This window comes from Drosophila suzukii, unplaced genomic scaffold (genome assembly GCF_043229965.1).
Source record: "Drosophila suzukii unplaced genomic scaffold, CBGP_Dsuzu_IsoJpt1.0 scf_13, whole genome shotgun sequence".
Classification (NCBI taxonomy): Eukaryota; Metazoa; Arthropoda; class Insecta; order Diptera; family Drosophilidae; genus Drosophila; species Drosophila suzukii.
Window position 1 is genome coordinate 675836 of NW_027255900.1, and position 16910 is coordinate 692745.

Genomic DNA, 16910 nt, shown 5'->3' on the forward strand with positions numbered 1-16910 from the left:
TCGCAGGCGATCAATTTAACATTGCCCTGGTACCACTCTGCATCTGTGCAATCGGGTGGCGGACCTGGGTTTTCGTCCAGCACTTTCAAGGACACTGACGCAAGGGCCCGTCTAACCAGACCCCATTGGTTCTTTGGGATCCTACCGCCTTCATCGCTCTGGTCAATGACTCCAATGATCTTCCAATCCTTTACTACTTCCGCAAAGGAAGAGCTGTCTCCATAGACCTCTCTCGATTGCAGCTGTTGCTGGTAGTCATAGCGATGTCGAAGTCTGAAATTACCGCCTTTGCCCTGGCTATGTCCCCTTGGATTTTTAGGTAATCCAATTTTGACTTCTGATTCTCACGTATCGGGTTTTGGCCAGCCGTTTGAGGATCCGGAAAGCTTTCTTATGTTCAAGAGGTCCTGCCTAGTTAGGTGGTATCCTCTTAAATTCCTTTGCCCTGGTACTCACCACGAGACCGGCTTTGGCGATCCCCTTAGGTTGGAGTAGCTGGTTAGCCACACCTACGCTGGTGGGAGGCTTGGGCTTATCCTGTTGTTATTAATTGAATTCTCCATGTTAATTCCCACGAGCTGCGGAGAAGGGACAGGTCCACCCGGGCAGAGATCCGCTGTACCCGGGTAAAGCTGACTTAGAACAGGCGGTCGCCACTTGCCTGAGCTCACCGTTTGAGACTGAATTTTTTGATACCTCAGGCTCCCAGCCAGATTGACTCTCGGCACGGTACGAGTGACACCTTAGTCAAGCCCGGGGTAAGATGAGTTGTGTGGGTAGGGAGACGGTAGGTCCAAATAGTGTGGGAAGGGGGTATGTGTGAGCTATTTGTCGGAGGCGGCAGCACAAGCGCGACGACGGTACTCCTACGGCGCAGTTACCCGCTGACTTTCCGGGGCTACTTATTTACGCTTCGTGTTGGGGGCTTGGCGGTAGCCGGGACGTGTCCAACTTCCACGCTTATTCGTAGCTACCCTGGAGAACCAGTAGCCTTCAGCTCGGCGCCCTCTGAGCCATCCCACTAGCTCTTTGGCCGAAGCTTAAAAAGGAAACAATGAACGCTTTTAAAGATGGTCGCGATGATCTCCGCGAAAAATCAAAGCTACAAATTTTAAAACTTCAGAAAGAAAACGAAAAAAGACGTACAACTTACGACGCATAAAAACAACCCAGTATAAGCAGGGTGACTTAGTTGCCATTAAACGAACTCAATTCGGTACTGGCCTGAAACTAAAATCAAAGTTTTTGGGTCCATATCAAGTAAGGAAAGTTAAATCCAACAAGTCCTATGACGTTCAGAAACTGGGAAACTACAATTACGGTAATGGAAAGTCTTCTAGTTCTGCCGAATATATGAAACCTTGGCGAACAAACAACAACATTGCAAGCAGATCTGACGACTCTAACAACTAAGCATTCGAGACGAATGCTTTCGCAGGATGGCTGAATGTGGGAACTGAGTGTCTGCTCTATGCGAGAGTTTATTTTGAAAAGTAACGACGAGTTTATTTGGATAAGTAACGAAAATATAAACATCGAAACGAAAACATAAAGAGGATTGCAATAAAGACGGTAGCGAATAAAAGACGACGACGAGAGCAAAAAGGACGAGACACAGAGTTTGAAAAAAGATGCGAAATTAATTAAACTCATAAAAACCTCTAGACATTATATTTTTGTGAAGCAGTAAATAATAATCTTAAACTTAAATTAAATATCCTAAAAAACTTTTAAAAACCCCACATGTATGCATTGTTAGGAGTACAAACCCCGCCCTTAGGGTGTGTATCACAATAGGGAATCCGGTTTCCTTTAAACCTGTTTAATGACGGACAGTCCATTTCCCCGATATTAATGAGTTGACGACTCCCAAAAAACCTCTGTAGAAATTATTTCTTAACCACACCTATAGAAACAATTTGTTTTCCGCTGCTAATTGTCCTTAGATACTTTCGAGTTTGTGGAAAACTGTTTCAGACTTTTCAGATTTTGTATTTAGCAAAGTAAAATCATATGGTGGATCTATTAAAAAACTATTATTCAAGTTTGGATCTTTTTCGAATTCAATTCCAACTTCCTTTAGAATAAAATTATTATTATTATGTAAGAAACCTTGAACATCAATCGAAACAGAATCTTTCAACATTTTTTTAATGTTAAAGAACTCGTTGTACTAGTCCGTCTTAACGGTCATTTATGAGGAGACAATAAGCTTGAGTATTTTCATGACTTGGTGTCTTCAGTTCTTTTGAAATTCTCACATCAATAGGACCAGTTTTCACGGATTCGTTTTGATATGAAAGATCAGTAATAGGGGCCTTCAATTTAAATTAATTTGGGGTCAAAAATGGTTGTGATTCACGATATTAGTAAATAGATTAAAATATTGTATACATTTGATATAGGTGAGCATACTGATTCTTACTTAAATCAACATTCAGATTATCTTATGGATATGACTCTGAATTCAAGTGAACTTTCAACCTAAGTTCTGATAAGTTCTCCATTTAGTGTAAATCCAATTATTACAAATCTTGGTTTTTCGCGGTTAGCCGACAATTTCACATTTCAGCTGTGTTGACTTCCATACCCCAATTTGGGGTTAGCGTAATAATACCAACTCCGGAATGCGATTGGTAGCTTTACACCACTTTTAATAATATCGTATTTCTAAATTTTTGCAAAATCGCTCGGAGGTACATAGGGAATTTTCCCAGTTATATTCGTCATTTTTAGTTTAAAAGTTTTGTTCATTTATGATTTGTTTTAACACGTGGCTTAGATTCTTAGACAGCATAAATGTTTACATTTTATCAAAAAAATTCTATAATCCTCAGCAAATCCCAACAAATATTTTTAATGGTACATAAAAGTTAAAGTGGGGTTCAGTTGAAATTTCGTTTTCACTGCTCCATCCAGAATTTAATAGATATTGACTTTGAAGACTATCCAGAGATATAACATTTTTTAGGGTAGTAGTCAACTGACATGGATTTGACACGTTGGACACGTTGTATTTAGTTGTTACCTAGCAGTATTTTGATGGTTACTTTCTGTTTAGTCTTGTTTTTGGATGGATACTCTTTGTATAGTACCTGTACAGTACTTGTATCTGTATCTAGAATCTGTAAAGTACTTGGTTTTAGATGGTAACTAACTGTTACAAGTGTTATAAATTGTCATAGTCTCTTATTGATATCGTTACTCGTAGAGTAAAAGGGTATACTAGATTCGTCGGAAAGTATGTAACAGGCAGAAGGAAGCGTTTCCGACCCCATAAAGTATATATATATTCTTCATCAGGATCACTAGCCGTGTCGATCTAGCCATGTCCGTCTGTCCGTCGGTCCGTCTGTCCGTATGAACGCTGAGATCTCGGAAACTGTACAAGCTACAATACAGATTCCTGACATTCCTGCGCAGCGCAAGTTTGTTTCAGCAGAGCGCCACGGCCACTCTAACGCCCATAACGCTTAAATCTGTCTACCGTCGGTAGGTGGCGCATTTCAATCTCGCTTTTCTGCTTGCATATCTCCATTTCCCTTTGATCCCATTAGCTGAGTAACGGCTATCTGATAGTCCAGGTACTCGACTACAGCGTTCTTCCTTGTTTTATTTATTTTATTATTGTACACATATTTCTTTAAATTCATAATTAATTATATATTATATATATTTGTATACAGTTAACTTTCTGACTCCACCCTCTGTAAGAAATATATCGGTTATTAAGCTTCATTCCAAAAGCAGATTTTCGCTTGGTTCCCATAGATAATTGTAAAATAATTCTCACCATTTAATGTTTCTTAGGTGTTGGGTTGTTTTTAAAGCTGTAAAGTAGTTCTAGAGCTGGGGTGAAACTCGGTCACGCCTGTTTGTCTTCACAGAAAATGTTTCTATTTCAAGACAGACAAGATAACGGACGAAGACTACTTTCGGGTCGTTCTAAAGGAGGGGGAAAAGGAAAAGGACAGGATGGACCCCGTCAACCATGAGTCGATCTCCAGCCCAAGGACAGAGGTCCGGAAAATTAGATCCCGTCACCCGGAAATCGGATATCCGGCCTCAGCAGGAATTCCGAAGATGGGAAAGCAGACCCCGTCACACGGGGCGCGTTCTCCGATCTCGGCGAAGGAAAACTTCTGGAGAAGGAAGGCTGGCCCCGTCACCCGTGAGCCAGTTCCCCGATCCGGAGGTGAGGGAAAACACTTCTCCGGCGGTCTGAGGAAGGAGGGGCCCCGTCATCCGCGAGCCCTCTTCCCCTTTTCGTCCCGGTAAGCACGAGGGCACTATTCCCGGACACTCTCGAACACTTTATTTTCTTCTTATGTTACTCCCACTCCCACTTCCACTTATGGGATTTCGGGCCATCGGCCAGCTCACCCACGTTTACTCCTTCCGCATCCTCTGGGGTGTTCTATCTCCACGCTTTCTGCGAACCTTTGCCGGCTTACTAGCGACTGTCCCTTTCGACAAGTCGGGAAGCTTCGACTGCAGTCCTCTGCCGACGACCGTGTCGGCTGCTGCGCTGTCGTCGTCAGGGCAGAGAACCACGTGTTTTGAGCTTCGGCTGCGTTTTTAGCTTCGGCTGCGTTTTGAGCTTCAGCTGCTGTCGATCATTGCGCCCTTCGTGGCCTCTCTCCCCTCTCTCTCCTGCAGAGCGTGATTTGTGCGTGTGTAGATTTCTTATGGGTTAGTGCCCTCCGTGGGTCTTTGTCTTTCTCTTATTTGGCTACACCATTTATGTCTATCCTTAATGTACTAATGTACCCTTATATCTACTTAAGTCTACAAAAACGTGGGGCTTCCTCACACTCCATCCCTTCTTCGGGGACGGGGAAAGATGAACACTCGGTGACCCTGCCGCGAGATCTGGACTCGAAAGCGTGTGTCACCCACCTCTTCCAAGAAACGGAGGTTTTGGCCTGGAGAGTGGCGGCTACGCTGCTGGACGCGTTCCAGGAGGGCGGCTGGCATCCATCCGTCCGGGGTCGTCCATCCCGGTGGAACACGGACCAGTAATTCGGGGTCGTCCTCGAGATCTGTCTCGAGTGCCTCCTCGTTGGTGCTGGCCTCCTCCGCTGGCCATGGGGCGTGTCGTCGACGCGGTCCCTTGTCCAGGAATCCTGGGCGATTGGCGATTGTGTCGGACTCGGAGCTATCTGAATCCCGGCGGAAACGCCAGCGCCATTCGTCGGTGGCGAGTAGCGGGCGTACCTTTTGAACTGGTCTCGGGTTGACCACGATCCGTCCGGGGGTGCCACAGTAGTAGGGAAAGACGGGTTCTGGGACAATTAGCATATTAATGGCCCCCGGCCCCCCCTCCCCCCTCATTAACGTATGTGGGTTCTGGGACAATTAGCATAATCCAATAAATTAACTGATTTTAATGGGCTTTGAAGTCATAAAAATGTCACGATCATGTCTATAAAAATTAAAATTAATTGCCCCCCTCGCCACCACATCCCCATGTGACAATATTGACCATGTATCCTTCCCCTCATTATGTGCAATTAATAGTTAGGTGAAAAACGTGTACGTGAGAAAGGTCGCACAACCATAGTATCCAAAGGTTGTTATCTTAGAGGAACATATCCGATCATGTTGGGGAAAGGTGTAATCACGTACCCTTTTGCCTCATTATCACAGGTGTTGCTGTGCACGTGTGAAAGGTCGCACACCCAAAGTATTCAAAGATGGTTATCTTAGAGGAACATGTCCGATCATGTTGGGGAATAATGTTTCCTATGATTGTAAAACTAATTTAGAAATCAAAAGAACCCCAATAAAATAAATCTCACAAGTTAATGATTCTCAGATGTGGAATATTTTCAAATACACATTTTTGTTTCCGCCCCCAGAACGTTTAACTGGTAAATTGTCTAAGATTCTCTCCTTTCCACAAATGGGTCATAAACATGTCATAAAAGGAATTCAAGCAAGAGCTACCCGAACATGCGCACCTGTCAATTACCTGACCGCAATAAAAGGGACACATGCACAACCCAGAAGGCGCACGCTCATTGACAAGATCATGGGCCTCACGCCAACGAGCTCATACGACGTTCCCATAATAGGGGATGAAATCACGACCGCGCAACAACTCGCAAGTAGCCGACATATCTCAGTCAAGGAAATATTTTCCATTCTCCGTACCTGTAATTTTAACTCGAAATAAAAAGTCAGAAGTTTATTTTGTAGCATAATAATACATTTATTCATTTATTTTGGTATTGCGAACATTTTTGTTATACATAGAAATTAATTTTCTGCTTTGATTCCGACGATTTGCATAGAAGAAGCAGGCGCACGTTTCCGACGTCATTTCTGGATTACAAAATGTAAAGTGTTCACCATAAGTCGTAGTTTTGAGATCATGTCCACCTCGATTCATGAACATAGATTTTGTGTTTAGAAGATATTGAAAAAGTTATCTCGCCTTTAAATTGTTCAATTTCCTCATGAAATTTCATTTTGTTAATTCTATTTTCTTGTAGGTCTTTACACATCTAGTCTCAACTGATGTAAAACAATGATGTATAACAATTATTTTATTGTTTTGGAGCTACTTTTAAAAAATGTCAAAATAATGTATGCATTGTTTAGAGCACAAACCCCGCCCTTTAGGTGTGTTTCACAATAGGGAAACCGGTTTCCTTTAAACCTGTTTAATGACGGACAGCCCATTTCCTCGATATTAATGAGCTGACGACTCCCAAAAAACTTCTGTAGAAATCGTTTCTTTTCCACACCTTTACAAATAATTTGTTTTCCGCTTGTAATTGTCCTTCGATACTTTCGAGTTTGTGGAAAACTGTTCTCTCCATCGTTCCAAAAAATGTTGTGATGTGTATTGGTTAACCAAATTGCAGTCTTTCCAGATTTTGTATTTAGCAAAGTAAAATCATATGGTGGTTCTATTAAAATACTATTATTCAAGTTTGGATCTTTTTCGAATACAATTCCAATTTCCCAATTAAAATAAAATTATTATTATTATCAAAGAAACCTTGAACATCAATCGAAACAGTATCATTCAACATTTTTCTATTGTTAAACAACTCGTTGTACTAGTCCGTTTAATGGGTTATATTCAACTAAACGGTCATGTATGAGGAGACAGTAAGCTTGGGTATTTTCATGACTTGGTGTCTTCAGTTCTATTGAAATTCTCACATCAATAGGACCAGTTTTCACTGATTCGTTTTGATATGAAAGATCAACCACAATAATAGGGGCCTTCAATTTAAATTCATTTGGGGTCAATAATGGTTGTGCTGCACGATTATAGTAAATAGATTGAAATCTTGTATACATTTCGTATAGGTGAGCATACTGATTCTTACTAAAATCAACATTCAGATTATCATATGGATATGACTCTGAATTCAAGTGAACTTTCAAGTTTGATAAGTTATTTGTGATAAGTTCTCCATTTAGTGTAAATCCAATTATAGCAAATCTTGGTTTTTCGCGGTTAGCCGACAATTTCACATTCCAGCTGTGTTGACTTCCGTACCCCAATTTGGGGTTAACATATGAATCCCAACTCCGGAATGCGATTGGTAGGTTTACACCACTTTTAATAACATCGTACATCTTAATTTTTGCAAAATCGCTCGGAGTTACATGGGGAATTTTCCAGGTTATATTCGTCATTTCCAACTTAAAAGTTTGTTCATTTCTGGTTTGTTCAAACACATCACCAAGATTCTTAGTTAGCATCAACACTAGTTCGTGTTTACAATTTAACAAAACTTTTTTATAATCCTCAGCAAATCCCAATAAATTTTTTAATGGTACAGAAAAGTTAAAGTGGGGTCCCGTAGATATCAATCTCACATCCATTTATTTCGTACTTAATTTCATCCAAAAAGAAGGCCATACAATTATTTTTAAAAAAAGTGGTAACATTTTCAGTTTTAGGTCCATTCGGTGAATCTTTTCTAATAATTCCTTGAAAATTAAGGTAACTTTCGTGAGGAAGCACGTACAAGTCTTGATTTTGAATAGTAATTCGAATTTCATCGTTTGGCTTAAATGTTTGATTATACGATGAATAAGTATGAAACTCTTTCTTCGAAATACTCTGAGTAAACCTTTTCTCGAACATTTAAAATTTCGTTCATTGTTTTCCTTTCCTCCTTTTATATTATACTCGAAGCTTCAAGCCTAACGACTTTAAAAATAGTTTATTTTTCAAAGTAAGTGAGCTTCTTTTTACTTTTGATCCTCTTTCTATAACTTTACAATTAGTAATGCTTGGCTGAGGACTAAAGCTACGTCTTTTATTATAAATAATCATTCTATTAACCGAATGTGCATGCGAATCGAAACGTGTTCACCACGTAAATTCACCAAATCACCAAATGATCAACTATGCGTATAGATAGTGTGCTTATTTCGTCACAGTTGATTGGTAAATAAATTAGGTTATGTGGTGTCACTGTCATTTTATACCCAGGCGGAACATTAATGCCAAACTCATGTATAGTAATGTATGATTCGGTGTATTATCTACATATGAACCGCTGATTATATTACATTCCAAACGAATTGTATTAATTTTTAATATGTTCACGGTCTGATCTGATCGATAGGTTTTTGTTGGATGTGGTTCTAGTACTTTTTGATGGAAACCAAACAGCTGTCCAACCGATCTTTCCTTATTAAAGTAAACTGACTCTCGCATGGTATTTATTTCAACTTGAAGTGTATTATTATTACTTTGAATTTTAAATGTATTTTCAAGGTTATAGTCTTTTAGTTTATTGTAAATGAAATCGGTGATATCATTCAATTCATATGATCCAGTTGGAATTGTAATAACCTTGTCACCGATGTGGAAGAGGTTATTTTTTCATCAATATTTGGAATTGAATTATACATATTAAAATCGATAAGAGCGCACTCATATCGACCATTCAATTCGATAGGTGGAAAAAAGTTTGTATTTATAATGGAACTAATGGAATAATGCAAGTGATCTAGACATGTTGAAATCTCTTGATAAACTGTGGGATTGTAAGTATCTAACCAAGCTTTATATTGAAATTACTCCTTAAATCATAATAAATTGATAAAATCCTTTTCTGTATCTTCCGTTATCCATTTCGTTATGCTTGCTAATTAATAGGAATCCGTGCTTGTCCTCCCAACATTTTTGACAAATTTTCACAAATGTTTCATAATTTATATCGGTGTTAATATGGTCCCGATATATTTGCCGCATATTTAAATCATCTTGCTTAAACATTATAATAAAGTTGGCATTGTCACGAATCAGATGTTTAGGTATATGACTATACGTTTGACATAAATAAAAAGAGTCGATATTTTTATGTCGACCCATACAAAAATAAGATCTTATGTTATCTTGTTTTTCACAAGCTACGTCATCGAATATCATAATGGAATTGTTTTTAGCTTCACTGGGGTCTAGTACACCCTCATTATGGGAGAATGTATGATATCCCATTCCTTTAATCGGTTTGATTAATTTCTCCAAGTACTCATATTTAATTCTCATATAAACTTTTTGAAAATATATAAACATTTTCGAATTTTAATCCATTAGGACTCTCTATTAGACTTAACATAATATTAGTTTTACCACAATTCGAAGGCCCAACAATAAGAGCCCTTATTGTGTTCGGTAAGAGAGCACTATGTCGTGGCGGTAGACTTTTCTCGTTTTCATCGTTAATATTTCTAACTACAATTTTTTGTTTCTGACTTATTAAACGCATCTGTACGCCGGGGGGCAGCGGGGTACCGTGCTGGCGCTGGTGGAATGGCGTGGGAGGCGACGGCGGGAAAACGGTCGGCGTCGGCGGGCTGGTTCGCTGGGCTTCGCTGGCTTGCTGCTGGTGCGGTTTGCTGCTGGTGCTGATGAAGCTGTTGGGGAGAAACCACTCGAACGCGTATTTGCCCCTTAGTCGGAAATAAAAGTGCACAAGAAGTTAACTGGGTAAAAAGTAGGCGGGGGTACGACCGCGGTTTATTCTCTTGAACTTCAGAAATCGAACTGAACTTAGTCTAAGCTCCGCTCTGCGCTCCAAAGCGCAGCGGAGACTTCATGGCGGGAGCTAGGAACAGCGCAGGAGAGCGGGAGCGCGAGAGAGCGGGAGAGCGGGAGAGCGGGAGAGCGGTAGAGCGGTGCAGCTGGTGCAGCTGGATAGCGGGGCCAGTCCAGATTCGCCGGACAGTGGGCCTGAACATTCCGCCCCCCTTGCAATCGCTAGCGTTGCAAAAATAATAACGGAGACGGAACTTCAGCCAGCCGCCTACGCCTCAAGCCTGCGTACAGGCGCCGGAGACGATCCACCCGAACACCGTCTTCTGGGCTACCGGCAGTCCCTCGTCGACCATGTGAAAGCCCGGCTTTATCACCTTCGGGTAGACGTCGGCGCCCAGGATCAATGAGATCGTGGATGGCCGGTGGAAAACCTCATCCGCGAGCGGTAGCTCCTTAAATTTTTGGACGACGCTCTCACTGAGCGCACGGATGGGAGTGCGGATGCGCACGTTAGGCTCGATCTTGAGGACCACCTCCAGCTTGATGGCCTCGTCGACCTTCGAACGAATCGTCGCCGTGCATATGCTCTCGTCGCCCACGTTCGTTGTCGGCAAACGCAACGCGGCGGCCAGGGATGCATCAATGGAGCTTGTCGGGGTGCACGGATCGATGAGTGCGGCGGTGTCGAACTTCTTCTCTCCGGTCTCGACGATCACCACAGCAGTCGGGAGGATATTAACGCTATGCCGCTGGAGAAGTGCGGCGAGCGACGACGCTGGTGTCGAGGATGCTGAGCGCGGTGGAGGAGCAGGCGTTTGGCGAGTTGGCGGATCTTGCCGGCGCGAACGCTGCGGAGAAGCGGGCTGTAGCTTGGAGCGGGACTTTTGCTTGGAGCGGGACTTTTGCTTGGAGCCGGACTTTTTCCGGGAACCAAGGTCATGCATGTGCAGTAGCGTGTGATGATCCCGGTTGCACGTTCTGCACCGGTCACCGCTACGACAGCTCCCAGTGGAGTGCTCGTGTGCGAGACGGTTCGCGCAGTACTTGTTAATAAGCACTGCCCGCAGCCGCTTCTCTGCGCTCAGCTTTAGGAACCTCTGACACTTCCGAAGAGGATGGATTCCGCGGCAGACTCGGCATCGGTAGGACTGAGTACCTCGAGTACGTCTGCTATCCAGAGCCTGAGCGCTACGTGGACGGGGAGCCATTTTCCTGTTTAGAGTGTGGATAAGGAAAAAAACAAACGGCTGATTAACACTGACGTGGAAAATGGCTACGGACTAGGGTGTGTAAGAAACGCGGCTCGTTACGAGGTAGTTTTGGGCGGCTCTCTTGGAAGAAGAACCACCTTGGTCACTGGACGTTTGACAATGCCGCGTGTCGTACGAATGTCGACTACGCGGACATTACCATCGGCTCCCGGAAAAACGGAGTCTATTCTTCCGAGTCGCCACTCATTTGAGGGCAAATTGTCATCCTTAATGACGACCAGATCGCCAACACGCAGATTTTCTGTGGGGACTTGCCACTTGTTGCGCTTGTGGAGCTCCTTAAGGTACTCATCCTTCCATCGAGTGCGGAATTGTTGATGGAGAGACTTTAAGTGCTGCCACCGGTTCAGAATGGACTTGGATTCGCCCTTTACTTCAGGTTCCACTATGGATAGAAGAGGTCCACCAACAAGAAAGTGCCCTGGTGTCAATGCTAAGAGATCAGTTGGATCCTCGGACATGGGAGATAGCGGTCTGGAATTCAGACAAGCTTCGATTCTCGCTAGGAGGGTGGACAGCTCTTCAAAGGTGTACTTCCGCGTAGCGGTGGACTTGTAAAACAAGGTCTTGAAGCTCTTGACACCAGCTTCCCATAGGCCTCCCATGTGGGGTGCCCCCGGAGGAATGAATTGCCAGGTGAGCTGCTGATGACTATAGGCATCGGTCACAGACTCCTTAACGGCTTGCAGGAAGTCTCGGGAAAGCACGGTGGAGGCGCCGACGAAGGTCTTTCCATTGTCGGATTGGACTTGGCGAGGACACCCTCTTCTAGAGACGAAACGAGCGAAAGCGGCCAAAAACTTTTCAGTCGTTAAGTCGGATGTAGGCTCTAGATGGATGGCCTTTGTAGAAAAACAAACGAAAACCAACACATACCCTTTCGTAATGAGACAAGCTCTTCCGGTATAATTTTTTATGTCAAACGGGCCGGCGTAGTCCATCCCTGTGTACGTGAACGGGCGGGAAAAGGACACTCGCTCTTTCGGAAAACTTCCCATCATCTGGACTTGCAATCTCTTTTTGTGGATAACGCAGACCTTGCAGGAGTTAACCACTGCCTTCACCAAGTTCTTTATTCTCGGAACCCAGTATCTGGACCGAGTGAGACGCACCACTAACTGGTTGCCACCATGCAACGTAATGAGATGCGTGAATTTGACCAGAAGCCGCGAGAGTGCACATTCGTACGGCAGGATTATCGGATGTCGTTCATCATACCGCAAACTGTCGGAGGCCGTTACGCGGCCGCATGCCCTGATTACCCCTTTCTTATCTAGAAAGGGGTTCAGGGAGAGAATCGAACTCGCCGCGGGCACAGGACGCTTCTGACTCAAGCAGCGGTATTCTTCAGAAAAATACCTGCGCTGAGTGCAAATCGTCATGAGTTCTTCCGCGGCGGCAACGTCCTGGGCCTCTAGACGGACCCCGGAAGGCGGTGATTGTCTTCGACATCGTTGGACAAATCGATGGACATACGCGAGGACCCGCAAAGCTCTATCTAAATTGGAAAAGCGATCTAGGAAATCTTCTGACGGCATAGACGCCAAATGGACTTTAACGGCACGCTTTTCGATCTCAGTCACCGGCAGGTCGGTTCCCTGGCTAGGCCACTGATCGCGTGGACGTTGCAGCCAAGTGGGTCCATGCCACCAAAGCGGGTTATCCACCAGCTCTTGAAGGGGAACTCCTCGACTAGCCAAATCAGCTGGATTATGTTCGGATTGAACGTGCGACCAATTGGCCGCCTCAGTGGACTCGGTGATCTTCGTCACCCTGTTGGCAACGAACGTAGTCCAATGGCACGCTGGTTTTGCTAACCATGCTAGCACAATCGTGGAATCGGTCCAACAGTGGAATTTTGAGGTCAGCCTCGGCATATTTGGAAGAATGGCTTCGGCCATCTCGGACAAAAGGAGAGCCCCACATAACTCCAGCCTGGGAAGGGACACCGTTTTGACTGGCGCCACACGCGTCTTGGCCGTGAGCAAGTGCACCATCGTCTTATGGCCCACTTCTACGCGCACATAGATCGCAGCACCGTATGCCTTTTGCGAGGCGTCACAGAATCCGTGATGCTCTACGCGGAACTCTGGACGGAAGGAAACCCATCTGGGTATTCTGACCTGGTCTAGGACCGAATAGCTCTGGAGAAAGCTGTTCCACCTTTGGCACAGCTCAATTGGAAGTTTATCGTCCCAGCCTAGATCCTGAAGCCAAATCTCTTGCATAAAGATTTTGGCACACACAACAAATGGAGCGAGCCAGCCTGCTGGATCAAATAGCTTGGCAATTTGGGAAAGGACTTGTCGTTTCGTGTGGGAGATTTCCGTTGCTAAATCTGGTGGGACGAAAAAGAACTCATCGGACGTCGCCTTCCATCGTACGCCGAGAGTTTTGGCTGTGCTCTCAGTGTCGATCTCGAGAAAGTCGGCTGTCAGAAGATGATCGCTTTGGATATGAGCTAATATTTCTTTGTTGTTGGAGGTCCATTTTCTCAGTGGAAACCCCGCGGAATCTAGAGCACTTTGTAGCTCGCGAACAATGGACTTAGCGTCCTCGGCGGAGTCAGCTCCCGCAAGGACATCGTCTACATACATATTATTTCGAATGACATTGCTCGCTCTTGGATGGCTGAGCTGCACGTCAGTTGCCAACTTTTGCAGGACTCGAATGGCCAGGAATGGCGCGCAATTGACTCCAAAAGTTACCGTCTGCAATTCGAAATCTCGAATGTGCCCCTCGCTGTTGCGGAATAAAATGCGTTGGAACGGGGAATGCTTCGGATCTACCCATATCTGCCGATACATTTTCTCGATATCGGCACTGTAGACGTATCGGAAACATCGCCACTTCAGGATCTGGATAGTTAGATCGGACTGTAAGACTGGGCCAGCATGAAGGATATCATTTAAGCTGACCCCATTCTCTGAAGGGCTGGAGGCATTGAAAACCACACGTAACTTAGTGGTTGTACTTTCCGGCTTGAGCACGGCATGATGCGGAAGGTAATAACTGGCAGAATTATGGGTAGGACGGACCTCTTTCATGTGATTGAGGTCGAGATACTCTTGAATCACGGAGTCGTATTTGGCTTTCAGCTGACAGTCCCTCTTCAGGCGTTGCTCGGTTCTTAGGAACTGCGACAACGCGGAGGATCTGGAGTGACCGAGGGCGGATTTTACGTTTTGAGGATCACGAAACGGAAGACTTACGACATACCTGCCGTTATCGTCTCTCGTAGTCGTTCGGAGAAAATTTTCCTCACAAGCCAAATCGGAAGATTTTGTCACTTCTACTGGCAGATCCTCCACCTCCCAAAATTTGGTGAGAAGCCTATCCAGGGACGTGTCAACTGTGTGGGAGATTCGTGTGGAAAAAACGGAAATCTGATTTTCCCTTGGAGCAGGAACGGGTCCTGTTAGGATCCACCCGAAAATGGTTTCTTGCCCGAGAAGAGAGCCACAAATATTCGGCCGGGTGCCGCTTAGGAGAATGGATGGCAGTATGTCGGCCCCGACCAGAATATCTATCTGTGCACTCTCGTAGAACTTTGGATCCGCTAGTGACAGTTCGGGAAGATCCCGTAGAAACTGTTGCGGAATCGGACAAGATGGAAGGTTTCCAGCTAATTGAGGAAGAACATAGGCCGTCGTGTTTATTTGCAAGCCAGGCCTGGTCGGAGAACGGATGGTAAACTGACAGAGCTTTTTGGATTCAGCGGATACTGTCTGGTTTAAGCCTGATACTTGGGCTCGGATTACCTGGTGAGGCAACTTAATTAGATTGAACAGCCGCTCAGAAATGAAGGTTGCCTCTGATCCTGAATCTATCAAGGCACGAGCTTTAAAATTCGACCCCAAGTGACATATGTCAATTATGGCGGTGCCCAGCAAGACGGATCTATACCCCGTCGCGAAGTAATTTTGTACTGTCGAGTCCGTGGACCGGGAAGCGGTGGCAACTGGTGTACTTGGTCTTGATCTGGGTCTTGGGGCGGGATTCGAAGGCGATTGGGAGGAGTTGCCTCTGTGTAGTAAGGTGTGATGGCGGCCGCGGCACGTAAAGCAACTATGAGTGCTCTCACAATCACGCAGCTGGTGCCCACGTGCGAAGCAGTTTAGACACAGCTGCTTCCTCTTTATGTATGCCGAACGCTCGTCGACCGTCATCTGGACGAACCGTGCACATGTGCGGACAGGATGGTTTTCCTTCTTACAAAGGTCACATCCTTTTGGCTTGGGTGCTACCCTTGTCTCGTATGAATTTATTCTTCGAGGCGCTGCAGTGGGGGCGGATGTTTTTGGCAGAGATTGACTCGATCCCGACGGCCGTACGTCGTCTATGGCTTCTAAGGTCCGGTGACGCTCCGTAAGGAAGGCGTTCAGTTCCTGCCACGTCGGAATCTCTGCCTTATTGTGCAGGGACTGTTCCCACAAGGATAGCGTGAGCTTAGGAAGTTTGGAGGAGCACATGTACACTAGGAGGCAATCCCAATTTTCTGTTTCAATTCCGGACATTTCTAAAGCCGTAAGGCAACCCTGGATGGTACGTTGAAGTTCACGGATAGCTGACCCAGATTCCTGATTAACGGACTGCACATTGAAAAGTATTTTCAATTGGCTATTTACTAACAACCGCTTGTTTTCGAAACGCTCAGTTAGGTTAGCCCAAGCTGAGCGAAAGCCGTCGTTAGTAAGGGGAGAGTTTGACACTATCGTGTGTGCATCGCCGCTTGTTTTGGCATTTAGGTGAAACAATTTTTCGACTGGCGTCAGCCTTGGATTGTTTATGTAAATGGCCGTAAACAGATCCCTAAAGGTCGGCCACCGCAGATAATCTCCGGTGAAAACCTCGGTATCGCACGGAGGCAGCCGACATCCAGAGGGAATGTAAGTCTGGGTAGGAACAGCTTGAACTTGGGGAGCCTGGGCTATCATATCCGCGATCTGAGCCCCACATCTCTCGTAAACGGAATAGCAGTAGCCGTATTTAGCCTTGAGAACTGGCAAACTATCAGCTGCACTGTCTCCGGCTTCTGCTATGCACCCGGTGCATTCATCGTATTCTGCCTTGATGCGGTCCCATAACGCGCGTATTTCTTCGCGGCGGATGTTCAGCATAGACAGAGTAGGAGGGATCGGCGAAGGAGTGTTTGCTCTGGATTCAAACTCACTCAGCCGATCTGAGACCTCAGTAAATTTGCTTAGAGCGATCTTGGAAGGTGTTAGTGCCATTTTGACGTTTGCACGGGTGACCCTTTTTCGGGGCGACGAGGTCTTGGCAGTTAGTTCGGGTGTGGGCGGATCTACGGATATGCCTGGGACTACGGCAGGTGGAATAGACAACTTGTTGTTATCACTTCCAGCGGACATTTAAAGAGAAATTACCTTTATTTGAATCTGAATCTGTTCGCCTTTGTTTATGTCGGATAAATAGGAAACCTGGCCCACTTCTGGAACAGTGGAACGAGGTGTCGACAAAAAAGTAGTGGATCGGAGAAATAGAAATTGGAAGCAAGCACCGACCTGGTTACTTTGCGGAATTAAACCCAATAATACGGATTAGGAACAGTGAGTGATGAGTTCGAATATCACCCGTTGAGAAGTAATTCTATAATATTT

At 44.9% G+C, this 16910-nt stretch overlaps 1 pseudogene; it reads right to left on the minus strand.

Moving 5' to 3' along the window:
• Positions 1 to 11051: 11051 nt before the first annotated feature.
• Positions 11052 to 16679, minus strand: LOC136117385 (uncharacterized; annotated as a pseudogene).
• Positions 16680 to 16910: the final 231 nt, after the last annotated feature.